Below are 13,174 nucleotides of genomic sequence, written 5' to 3'. Positions count from 1 at the left end.
GAAAGTACTTCAGCTTTTTAGGCAGTTCGTTCAGTCAAACAAGATGAAGACTCCTTTCAAGGACGGAACCCCCGGTGTTGGTTTATTAGGTTCGCCAAAAAAAAATAATTCGTCGATAAAAAAACCACAAAGCGTGCAAGTAGCCCGCAAAGGAAATTGTATTACTTTCATAATTGACACATATTTCACATTGTTGGAAAATACAATCAAGGAGTTAGAGTTAGAAAACGAACCTAGTTGAACCTGGAACCTGGACGAAATAATTTTCAATAGCAACAATATTTGGGACCAGTGGCAGTACAAGTACATACTCAGTTTATTTTGTTTTAGAGTTTTTTTCCTTATGCTTAATGCATAACAGTTTATTTACGAGTACAAAAGAGCTTGCTTAAATATTCCACAATACGCAGATTTTTCAATCAACCAAACTCTTGGTAAAAATTTCACCAAAAGATGTCTGGGTTTTTCAAAGAAAACAACTCTGAAACCAAGCAAGATAACTGAATGCTGCGAAAAGCAGTTGAATATAGATTTGTTATTAATTACGCTCTTGCCTCGTAGAGGTTTAAAAAAGGTTTCATAATGCTTTTAACTGGCATGTGTGACATGTAGTGACATTATCTGTTAGCATGTGAGTATAAAAGTAAAAACGGGGACAATGATGAAAATTTTTCCGAAACAATATTTACATGATGCTTTGTTCACCAGCGATATAACGTATTCCTGTTACACATTGGAAATTTACAGATTTAAAGTCTAACTTTATAAAAACCAATCTGCACTTACCCCACTCCACCTTACATTTGTTTTCAATGACATTTTCAAAATCGTTTATCTCGAAATGTAGAATAGGAAGTTATTAACTCACGCAATAGATATAGCAGTTTTTCATCTGCAAAAAAATGAACCGTAAAAACAGCAGATACCATTTTTCGTGTAGTATTGAGAATAATGATAAAATTGCTCTTGGCGATTTGTGCATGAAAAATTAAGTGAATTTTTATGTTACCTGTTTCCTCACTTTTTGCTCCACCTTCTCTTGTCGTCTCTTGAATATTCCATGAGTTTTTTCCCAACACCAAATCGTTATTTTTAACACCTCGCCACGTGTTTCGATCACCAAGTGATCATCGTCAAAGAGGAAGATTAAACTAGAAACTAACGCGAAGCTAACGCTATATAGCTATATAGATAAACCATACAGGTAAACCATCCAGGTATACCACCCATACAGGTATACCAACCTAAATTAATTTTACAATTTTGCCTCATCTATTATTTTACAATATATGTTTAACTGTTATAGCTGTATATGAAACAATTTTCAGCTATATAAAAATTAATTTCACAATATTGCCTATCTAAATTTATTTTTGCCCTATGTGTCCCTATATGTATTAATCAGTAAACCCAACAATATTATTTCAACAAGCTATATAGTAGGTATGCTCTTTGGTATAGGTCCGTCATCGTTATTCATAATATTATCGTGTTTACTTATTTCTACACTCTCATATAGGCATCTAGTTGCCTGTTGTTGTTAACTTTTCTAACTAATCTTAATGAACTGAAGTCTGTGGAATGGTTTTGTTGCAAAATATGATGGGCGACTGCTGATTTTTCAGGTCTTCCATATTTTAAGTGTGCTATGTGTTCCTTATATCTTACTTTGATAGATCTTTTTGTCTGTTCATAATATTTTGCATCGCAGTCCTTACATTCAATTTCGTGAATTCCAGACTCTTCCGAATTTTCGACTTTGTCTTTTGGACTTCCTAAAAGGCTTCCTAATAATGACTTGTTTTAAAAACCACCTTCATACTTACCTAGTTCCTTGAAAATCTTTCCCAAAGTTTTTCGTATATTGGTGGTATGGAACTGAGATGTATTTAACTTGGTTTTTGTCCTTTCTGAAAGTCGAGATTTCGTTCATTCTCAACCTAAACTTCTTCCTTATGATGTCATCTACAATACCCCTCGAGAAACCGTTACTGGCTGCTATTTCCTGTATTGTACGTCTTTCTTTTGTGAACCTACCATGTGTTAGAGGGAAAGTCAAAAGACGATGCACCAAAAAAGTCAACCCAGCACGTTTGTGCTGTCCACAGTGATGTGAACTGTCAGGAATATACCTGTACGTGCTTGTTTCTTTTCTAAATATATCGTATTTCAACCCTCCATATTGGCTCCTCATTACCAAAACGTCAAGAAATGGTAGTTGCCCCTTATTTTCCACGTACGTGAATTTTATTGATGGAAAATGGAAACAAAGTCCTCAATATTCGATTTTTTGGTATCGAATATCGCAAAAATATCGTCCACATACCTTAGCCAAATCCTAGGAAAATACTTCGTCTTTTCTTTGGTTTCCATTTCTAATCTGTTTCTTGGACCAAGATGACCCAATCTCTTGACGATTTTCAAGAGAAAACCTTCTCTTGTGTCGTTCGAGACAAGACGAGACGTAAATCTTGTTTTAGCGGCAACATTATCCAAATTATTTTTTGTCACCCGGTATTATGAATTATATATTCAACGATTGACGAAATCTCTTGCCATGAAATTGCAAAAACATTTTATGACTTCAAAGTGCGGCGTACATTTTTCTTCACATCAAAAATTTTAAATATTCCCAATCGACTCATTCATTTTGACTTTTCCTGATAATTTATACCCCTATGCCAATTCATTTAGGCTCCAAACTCGTCTAACAAACCCTTCAGCTACCCCTATCGACATGTGATATCCGCCTGTACGGTACAGATATCGTCACTGTACCGGACGCATTAGACAGAGATGGATGAATTCGAAAAGGGTCTCAACTAACAATGGTGGACAACAACACCCACGATATTGGCGGGAAATACGCAGTGAAATTAAATCTAACTAGCTACTTCAGTTCAGCGAAGTTCAGAAATTCTTCAAGAAGGTACCACGGGATTTTTAATTTAACTACCAACTAAGCTATTGCAGAGCTTTCCTTTATTTCATTGACGTATTCCAAAAACACTTTATTGTGAGATTTTCACTAAATTGTTTTACAAAAACGCAACACGTGTTTCGCCATACAATGGCTTCATCTGGCGTGGGTATTTGTCTTCAAATCTACATGATATTCTATTTTTTAAAGAAGTTGTTTTTGACTGCTACTGATGAGAATTCTGTAGTCTGTAGGTGATGTACTCGATTGATTTCAGTATTGTCTTGCAATGTCTGTTGGATGTACTTCAATTTCCAGCATGGCATTAGCCGGGAAAGCAGTTGTTTTCCGGTAGGAATTTACCAGAATCTACTGTGTAAGTACTTAGGGAGAGACAGTCTATATGTGATCTACTCACTAGAGTGATCATTTCGTTTGTTATAAGTAAGTATACAGGCTGATTCACGGTGGATGGCACATTAGACGTTTCTGGTGAACCAGACAACGGATCACTTTGAAAATTTAATGGAGGGCATATTCGTACATTCTCTAGCCAACTAAAATATTTTCGAAAATGCGGTGTTGCCGCTTCTATTAGAAAGCAGTAGCAACTTTGATTTTTCAAATGGAACACTCTGTATATAATATTATTTTTGGAATCTCCAACAATTGCCCGACAACTTTTCTTGATATTTCCCTATACCTATCTATTACCGTTTTCGAAATAAAAATTGATTTCAATTTTTTTCTTCGAAAATCATGACTTCTAAAAATGCCGATATCTTTTAGTTAAGAAGTACTATGATATCGAAATTTGGTTTGGAGTTAGGTGATACTTGGACACTTCCCACACGTCAGCCTAATCTCCGTTACTTCAATACAGGGTGGTAAAAAAATACAGTTTTTTCGTTTGCTTGAAAAAGTTGCTGAAATTTGATTATTTTAAATGGAACACCCTGTATATTATTGAAAATTCGGAAAGCTGCTGAAATTTGCTTTCTTTCTATGTATATCATACCTATACCTAACTAGTCAAGTTTCAGACTTATGAACATTTATTTGTGAAAATGTCCCTTCAGAATGGTATTTCCATTCGGTATTTGGTAAGCAGGCCATGATTACTATTTGACAGTAGCGTTGTGACATTCTCCTAATAATATCGACATTTTCGTCACTTCAGAAGTTGCAAATACCTTCAAAACGATGGAACAAAACTATTCAAACGAAGTTCTTATGAATTTGTTTATTATTTTTGGACAGTGTGACAAAATTATCAGCAGAACACGTAGAAAGTTCAATGAAATGTATCCGAATCTACCGCCAATGAACCTCAAGAAATTTATACGAATTCAGAACAATTTCAATGCATTTGGATCAACTTTAAAAGCACCAAGAAACTTACCTCGGATACATTTCATTGAACTTTCTACATGTTCTGCTGATAATTTTGTCACACTGTCCAAAAATAATAAACAAATTCATAAGAACTTCGTTTGAATAGTTTTGTTGTTTGTAAAATGGGGTGGAAAGTTGAAAAAATCGTATCTTCGAAAATTGAATGTACACACCTACAAGTTTGAGGTATATTTTCCATCATAATCTATTCGATAGAAAAAAACTTCACGTCATAGTTTACCAGGCCGTCTGAGGGGGTAGAAATTTCAAAAAATCATATATTTGAAAATTGAATTGAACGCCTACTAGATTGAGATTCTCCTGATGATCGATTCAACAAATAAAAACAACGAGTCAGAGTTTTTAGTTCTGAGAAGACCGAAAACTTTAGCACCATATTAGTTGTTTAATGTAATTAATTGATAAATGTTAGTATATGATTTTTTCAAGTTTACACCACATTTTTAACCCCTCAGACGACCTGGAAAACTATGGCGTGAGGTTTTTCTTGTCAAATCGGGTGTTAGGAATAACATATCACAATTTTGTAGGTGTACAAACTCAATTTTTAAATATATGATTTTTTCAAGTTTACACCACATTTTTACCCCCTCAGACGACCTGGAAAACTATAACGTGAAGTTTTTTTTGTCAAATCGGGTGTCAGGAATAACATATCTCAATTTTGTAGGTGTACAAACTCAATTTTTGAATATATGATTTTTTCAATTTTCCACCCCATTTTCACCCGCTCAGACGGCCTGGAAAACTATGACGTGAAGTTTTTTCTGTGGAGTAGATTATCAGGAATAACATAACCCAATTTTGTAGGTGTACAAAGTCGATTTTTCATATTACGATTTTTTTAAATATTTCCACCCTATTTTCACCCCTTCAGACAGTTTAATGAACTAGGACGGTTTTGTTTTTTTTACTAATTCAGTCCCGTCAGTTCTAGGCCATACGTTGCCTATTAATGTTTCTTGGATGAATGCCCAAAAACTGAATTTTTGAGCAGGACTATTCTAAAAACTGTACGGTGAAGAATATTTCAATTTGCTGAATAATCAACTTATGCCAACCCATGGCGTAGTAAACATTCTTCGATATCAATTTTCCGAATCGATAGATTGGAAAAAGTTCTACCTACAAAATGGACACCCAGATCCCCTGATTTGACTGCATTAGACTTTTTCTACGAGGATGGTCGAAAAAAAATTCTACAAGACGTAGACGTAACTTACAGTAGTAGATAGTTGGGGGTAAATTACCAGGCTGTGTCCCTGTCATTCTTCAGAATGTAAGGGAGGAACCTTAGAAGAAAATATATATTTTCCATATCAAATTACTCATTCAGAGTGGCTCATTTTTACTGTATTGCACTGTATACCCCACAGAGAGGTATCTCATTTTCCAAACACTCGGAAACTAAGAACCTCTCTCTCTCCCTCATTCAGCGAATCTGCCGATTCATCACATCTAATGAGGGTTAAAAATAATAACCACATTTGAAGTTCAATCTATTCCAGTCTGACTTGTACAAAATCCGAACAAATCAGCATTTCGAATTCCGTAAACAAACAGGCCAGATAAAGCGTTATAGTTTAGGTTTCAGCTTGGAGTTTGGCCCTTATTTGTAAAACGCAAACGCCATCTGAAAGCTGTTTACACACCGAAACAAACACAAGCCTCGGGGAAAGATGTTTGCATAATGTATTCCTGTTTTGGTGGGTGATTCCAAAAACTTGTCGACGGTAATATCCCAATCAGAAAATATGAAAACTGTAACCATCTACTTAACCGCTAGTTAGAAATGTAGCTACAGTAAACTACGCTTTCTATAAAACTGTATGATAGTCATTACAGATTCTGCTGGAGCGTGTTATATATCGGCATGTAAGTTGTAATATAAGTATAAACCAACACGGTTTTATGAAAAATCGTTCAACGGTCACCAATCTTCTGACTGTAACCCAACATATTGCTGAATCTATTGACAATAGGGCCCAAACTGATGTTATTTACACATACTTTTCTAAGGCCTTCGACAGGCTTGACCATGGCATTCTACTAAACAAACTAGTAGTCTTTGGATTACCTCCTTCCTTATTCGTACTATTTCAGTCATATCTACAGGATCGAAAACGATATGTTCAGCTTAATGGTTTCAAATCTACCGAATATAGTGCTTCTTCCGGTGTTCCACAAGGGTCAAATCTGGGACCGTTGCTCTTCAATATCTTCATTGATGATATTGCGGATGTTATAGATGTGTATTTCCTTTTGTATGCCGATGATCTAAAACTATACTGCCTCGTTGAGAACATAGATGATTGTGTGAACCTCTCAGCAAAAGTAGGACGGGTTATAGAATGGTGTTATCGAAATAACTTGTCGCTGAACCCGGATAAATGTAAGGTCATGTCCTACAGTTTAAAAACTAACATCTTGTTCTTTGATTATTCAATAGAAAACGTTTCCCTGGTGAGACCAGAAACATTTACTGATCTTGGCGTCACATTTGACACTCCTGTCGTTTGTACGGATTAATTGCACGCAACAGTAGTGATTTCAAAGAAACTTCGACCTTAAACACTTTATTCTATGCTTTCATAAGATCAAAGTTAGAATACGCGTCAGTTGTGTGGAGCCCCTTTTATCATATCATATTAAAAGTGCTAAGCCTAAAAACCGATGGCATTTATCCTCCGATAGAAACAACACACTATGAATTACTACAAAGGCATAACTTTTTCAGTCTCAAATGTCCTGTAGAGTATTGTATAAATAAATAAATACTTAAATAAATAAATAAATTAAAATATGTAAAATATGTAAAATATGCTCAACAATCATTTTTATACTAAGAAAAAGTAAAATGAACTAGACGGATAACTGCATGAAATGCATATGGGCATATAACGTCTGATATTATGAAAATCTAGGGTCCAACATCCACTTGAAATGTTGATAGTGGCATTTTTATTTGAAAATGGTGTAATGACCGAAACTAATAGTCAACAAATATAAAACTATCGAGGAAAAGAGACAAAAGTGTTTTTATAGTGTATCCTCAGTGAATATGAATTTCCACAAAATAAACAAGTCGTCAATCAAAGAAATATTTTCTTTCTGGGACCATAGTATTGCGATGTTTGTATTCCATGCGTGAAAACAATGAAAATGCATTCGTATATTACTGTTTCCTTAATGAAACCAAGAATTTTTGACTACAATGTAAACATATTAGTATTCTGAAACATGGCGTTTGCCCTACATATTTTTCTATATAATTTCATTCACTCTTGCATTTTTCTTATCAATTCACGTGACGTGACTCACCATCCTTATCCCTGACTTTCCGTTTACTTAGCCATCATTTCAAAGGAAAATTCCCTTTTTTTTACACTCCAGGGAATTTTCAAGTCACTAAATTGAAATGGGTATTTACACTACTCAATAAATCCGATTTCATAACGCTAATACTCTTGCCAGAATTATTCGCGTTATTAAATCTGTTTGATATAGTCCGCAGAAAATTGTGTTTACACAGGTTTTAGTAACATCGGTTGTTAAAGATCCTCCTTTAAGATGCCGTGTGAACGGCATATTAAATAAAGTCCCTTCAGTCACGTTACTATTGTTGATGAAACCAAAAAGTAAAAAACCTGGGGGTAAAACCACCCTCTCCATACAAATGTATTACAGATGGTCGGTATTTGGTGAATAGGACAGGCCCATTCGAAATATAATTGGTTAAATTTGAACTAGTTCTTAATTTGATAAAAGAACAACAAAATGTGGTACCAATAAATACAATTTCTGTTGTATTTATTGCTTTGAATCTTTGTCACAATCACTGAAGTGATAAAAATCTGTACATAAGTAGTCGATTGTTAATATCACAAATGGGGAGTGAGGGTTAGTATATCAAAAATGACACAAACTGTCCAATATTTCTCGACGCACAAAGTGGCATTTACCCCAACAGTCTACATTATCCGAGATCAATGTACAGTTAGAAAGGGGAGAAAACGACAACCCCAAATTATATATCGAGTTTTATACCAACCTAATGTAGGTGTCACATGTTTTTGTCAGGTTGTTATTATCTGTATTGTATTTTTGTCAGTGCAACTTCCTTCTTACAGACAAGATAAATAAGCAACGGTACGTTATCTAATTATCTATAAGCACCTATTATTTGTCAATTACTAGAGGTAAATATAGAATAAGTTTTTTCAAGTACTGTCACATGTGAAACAAATTTGTCGATAACAATTCTGCTGAAAGAGAATAAACTATAATCACTGAATATATAGGTATATCACATGAAGTTTTTGGTTAGTTTTGCAAAAGAATAAAGTTAGTTCTGAGTTCTTCCGTCATTATACTTTTTTGTCACATGCATTCGTTTTCAACCATTGAAATGAATTATAGAAAACATGCAAAAAACCTAGGAGTGCCTCACTTGTAAAATTCAGTGTACATTTCGACTAGGTATAAAAATCGAGCAAATCTGCGATGAATTCCAGAAATCCCAGCCTAAATTTTTAATATGTCATTAATTTCCCGTAGAAATCCAATTGAAATCTCTTATTTGAAAAGTGAGGCACCCCTCTTCGGCATTGAAAGGTAAAAAGAAATGGCTTATTCACGAAAAAATATAAAAACCATGAAATTAAATAGCTTTTCTCAGTGGTTACAATATTTTTTTCCATTCTCACTACAATTAATCCAATCGAGTCTCATTTTGAAGTATATCAAACCTATACTCATAACTTTACACCAGTAATTTACTCACTGCGGAATCTATCGCAAAATAAAAAACGTTTTCTACATTCCCAGTCCTATAGTTTGTACAATCATGCGTCAAACTCATCATCTTTGACGGGAAATGTCATATAGACATAAGTTTAGACACAAGTCATTATTTGAGAAACTAATTTCAAAATGAGAACCGCCTCATCCACCTATATTTATTTATTGATCATTTGAAAGCGAGCATTCCTTCAGGAATTCCAAATACATTTCGGAATCAATAGCCTAGCATTCCCATTGAACAGCGCAGCCTAACCATGCAGAAGGATTAGGCCATCTCATTTTAAATTATTCCGGGATGATTTTCACTAGGTAGGTTTGGATAATTAACTCAACTACTATCCGACAATCCTAATAATACGTAAACATCTGTCCACAACAGGTAAAATTTCAATTGAGTTCAACTGGTTTCAGCATTTTCGACGTACCCAATATTTATGACAAAACTTTGACACTTGGAAAATACTTCAATTGTTACGATGCATAAATGTAATAGGCACTAAAAGTATGGTTGAAATTCGGTGAAGCAACTACTATTCTACAAAGCAAAGCGAAACTAACCTTTATTTATTCTTGTTCAGCTAATCCAAAAGTTTTCATTTTAATTCCAAATCACTGTAATCCTGAAAATTTGGCTTCGCACTAATACACCACACTATTTTGTTTGCACTGTCACTTAACTATCACAGCTCACTGATTCTATGAGAAACATCAAAATATTTCACTATTCAAATTAAAAGCCACTACTGCGTTAGAAATAGTAAACAAACTTTGTAAACAAACAACGATTTGTTAATTCGAGGGAAATTTCACTAAAGGTACCCATTTGAATCCCGGGAAGGCGACAATTACAACTTATTTCACCAGACCCAATTCAAAATAAAATACCCAAGTATTCAATTCGGAAAGGAACAACAATAGCCCCTAACGGCGAACATAACCTATATAACACCACATTTCGCCGGTTTTCACGCACTTCACACAATATTATATTAATGATTTTCGAATAATAATATTGCAATGTTATTGTTTGTACCATACAAATAGAACCTAACCTTTTTTACCATCGTGATTTGTGAGAATAAACGACTTTTCCTCGATAAAACGTTATTCCTAAGCACTCCACGATCTCTCTCGACAGACTGATGCGTTTTGTTCACAGCTGTGAGAGAGAGAAAGAACGAGTATATAAGAGCTATGTATTTATTTTCCCCTTATATACTGGAAGTACATAAACCGTTCTACCGCCGGTTCGTATTCTGTCAGCTTTTGTCGGATACCTAACGAGAACGACTACACTGTTAAAAATTCTGTATTATTGTGCCTTAGGCCCTAAGTCTATTTACGGTACGATTGTACAACTCACTTTAATTTCAATACTGTGTTTGAAACCCCAGGTAAACTTCTGATTGGAGATTATTTAATTTATTTCCATACAAATGGATTTATCTAATTCAGATGAAACTGAATTCTCAAGCTTTCACGTTTTTGATGTGTACATAAATTTCAGAAATTTTACGTTTCAATATAGCTGCCAATAAACAGTGGCGTACTACTCTGAATGGATCATTTCAGAAAATAACTACATGCTGAAGCGAAATCGTAAGGAGTGGGGGAGCTTAGCTTCAACGACACTTTGAGTTGCATTCGGAGGTGACGAATTAACGTTAACTATAATAATAATACAATAATGATGAAGTTTTAGAGTGATATTTGGATGTGCTAATGATGAATGAAAATAAATATTAGTAAGGCTTTATACTTATGCTCACAAGAAAACTAAGCTATGATTGACGCAAGTATGCACTTTGAAAGAGAATATTTGAGAAAAAGGCTTAGACGGGATTCCAAAACTGAAATTGTTGGATGTTGATGGAATACACAAAAAACAGTATCATAAAATGTTTTGCAGAAACAACGCCAGTATCAACATGGAGGACCATCGTTGACAGTTACAACAAATTAAAATCTGCGTATCCAAGAACGGACATGTTTACTCATTTCCGCAGATTCAACTTGTTAATTCAGCCTTCTTTCAAATTGTACAGGGATTTTTTGAATAACAATAAGGAGGTGGATTTTTTGGGTAGTCAAATAGTGTTCAGTTAAAATATGTACCAGGCATATAATGGACCTAACGTAATATTTTTGTAACAAATGATCTCAAAAATAATTAAACAATTCTGTGTACTTATTATATTTGATACTTCTGATGAAACTATAGTATAAAGTTAGAATTTTTTATGAAAATGTATAATCATCAACACGTTAATGAATAAGAAGGTGATGTTTTTGTTGTTTGAATTCTCGTGATAGATATTGCTAGCAATTAATAACAAAAACTGTAGAACATCATTTCAAAAAATTGTTAATTTGAGGAAAGAAGGTTTTTTATCATATGAACATTTTAGATAGGTGAGAGAAGGTCCTCAGTATGCGATACAGGAAGAAGGTTATCATTTTACGTGGTTTTATTACGAGAAAAAAATACTGAAATAGCTAAATTTTAAGATGACCGTTCTTTCCGAAAGCAGACCGGAGCGCCACGATTAGACTTCAGATTTGTGATCATATGTCGAAAATACGTAAATTCCAATATTTATTTGTGAAATTATAAAACAACGATAATAATAAAAACAACAATAAAAATTAATTGACGCTCCGGGGCGACTTCATTGATTCCAGTGGCGCATTTGCTTTTACAGATGCAGGAAAACTCGGCAAAACCTGCAACACCACATCATCTGAAGATCTTGATCTACCAATGTCCTCTCTCATAAAACAAAATGTAGGGTTTCTCTAGAGGCTCCAATAGATTCAATACAACGCCAGAACACTTCGTGACACGACTATCGTCAAACTTAAACCAGTCCGTTTCGTCTTTGACCAAGGCGTAATAATGACCAAATTCAACGCCAAAACCACAGTGAACAATGACTGCATGAATATTATAATAGTGGTCTGCTAGATTGAAATGTCCATCTATGTCAAACCTTCCAAAGAGTTTCTTGCTTCCGTCAGAGGTTGAATATTGTTTGAAAATTTTTAGAACGAACAGTAGGTAGCTACCTACAGAAATTTGTAAGAGCTGCACTGTCCACTCTGTAAAAAGGTTTCTAAAAGTGTCTCGTTTTTAAAACTGCTGACTATTGTAAAATAGAAGACATGGATTACAAAACAGTAATTCACTGTATTATTGTGAGCGAGGTTAATAATATTTTGATAAAATAAAACTACAAAATACGGCAAGCCCCCATGATATCTTGAATGCCAATCAGAGCGAATTACGTTACGTTAGAGTAAACAAACAAATATGACATCTTGTTTAGTACAATAATAAAACTCGACGCTAGTTTTCTCTGATTTTTTGTACGACTTGAAATTTTTTACAGTGACTATTTCCTTTTGTTGTGTTCTTGAATCAAAAGTCAGATGACATGAGCCATGGAACCAGGATTTACAAAAGCAAACAGTGGTTCTCCACACAATGATACTCGTGTGGTATTACTCTTTAAATGATGGTTTAAAAAATAATGTTTTGCGACTCCTTTAAGGTTTAAGTAACGACAATTCTCATCGTAAAGAACTGTTTGATTTAAAAACATAAAAAGAGAAAAATCACTGTCTCTAAAACCACTATCAACCAAGAAAGCTTATTGACGTTAGTCTTGAAAATGATGAATCCTTCATCGTGAGAAAGTCATCGATGAGTGGGAGAAATGCGAAAAGTGTGAAGTCAAATATTCGACATTTTCGATCAGGGATGTTTCAGTCTTCTTGGTTAGTCGTTTATTATTTCAATTCTATTTTTATCACCCCATGTTGAACACTGTTTGATTTTCTTTACAGCGGAACGAGTTCATTACCGACGATTATAAAAATGCTATAAAATTCAGCTATATAACTGATGAATCTGGATAGAGGTCAGAAATGAGTTTTCGTTGTAGTGTTTCATCTTTCAGCTACATACTAGGCAGTATATAAAGTTTTGGGAAAGGTTTGTTGATGGTGGAAAACTCTTGACATATCCTAAAAATA

At 34.4% G+C, this 13,174-nt stretch overlaps 1 protein-coding gene across 2 annotated transcripts in view; it reads right to left on the bottom strand.

The window, feature by feature from the left end:
* LOC111507811 (uncharacterized) overlaps positions 1–10,302 on the bottom strand; it is a 198,019-nt gene extending 187,717 nt beyond the window's left edge. The window contains exon 1 of one of the 2 annotated variants that reach the window (XM_074180093.1): positions 9,698–10,302. The gene's annotated coding sequence lies outside the window, so the exon portion shown is untranslated. The remainder of the gene's footprint in view (positions 1–9,697) is intronic. The other variant, XM_074180117.1, reaches the window with a different exon arrangement.
* Between the last annotated feature and the right edge of the window lie 2,872 nt (positions 10,303–13,174).

This window comes from Leptinotarsa decemlineata, unplaced genomic scaffold (genome assembly GCF_025532065.1).
Source record: "Leptinotarsa decemlineata unplaced genomic scaffold, Ldec_3_MD MMD2_P_RNA_scaffold_1, whole genome shotgun sequence".
Lineage (NCBI taxonomy): Eukaryota > Metazoa > Arthropoda > Insecta > Coleoptera > Chrysomelidae > Leptinotarsa > Leptinotarsa decemlineata.
This window is presented reverse-complemented; position numbering and strand designations above follow the sequence as displayed.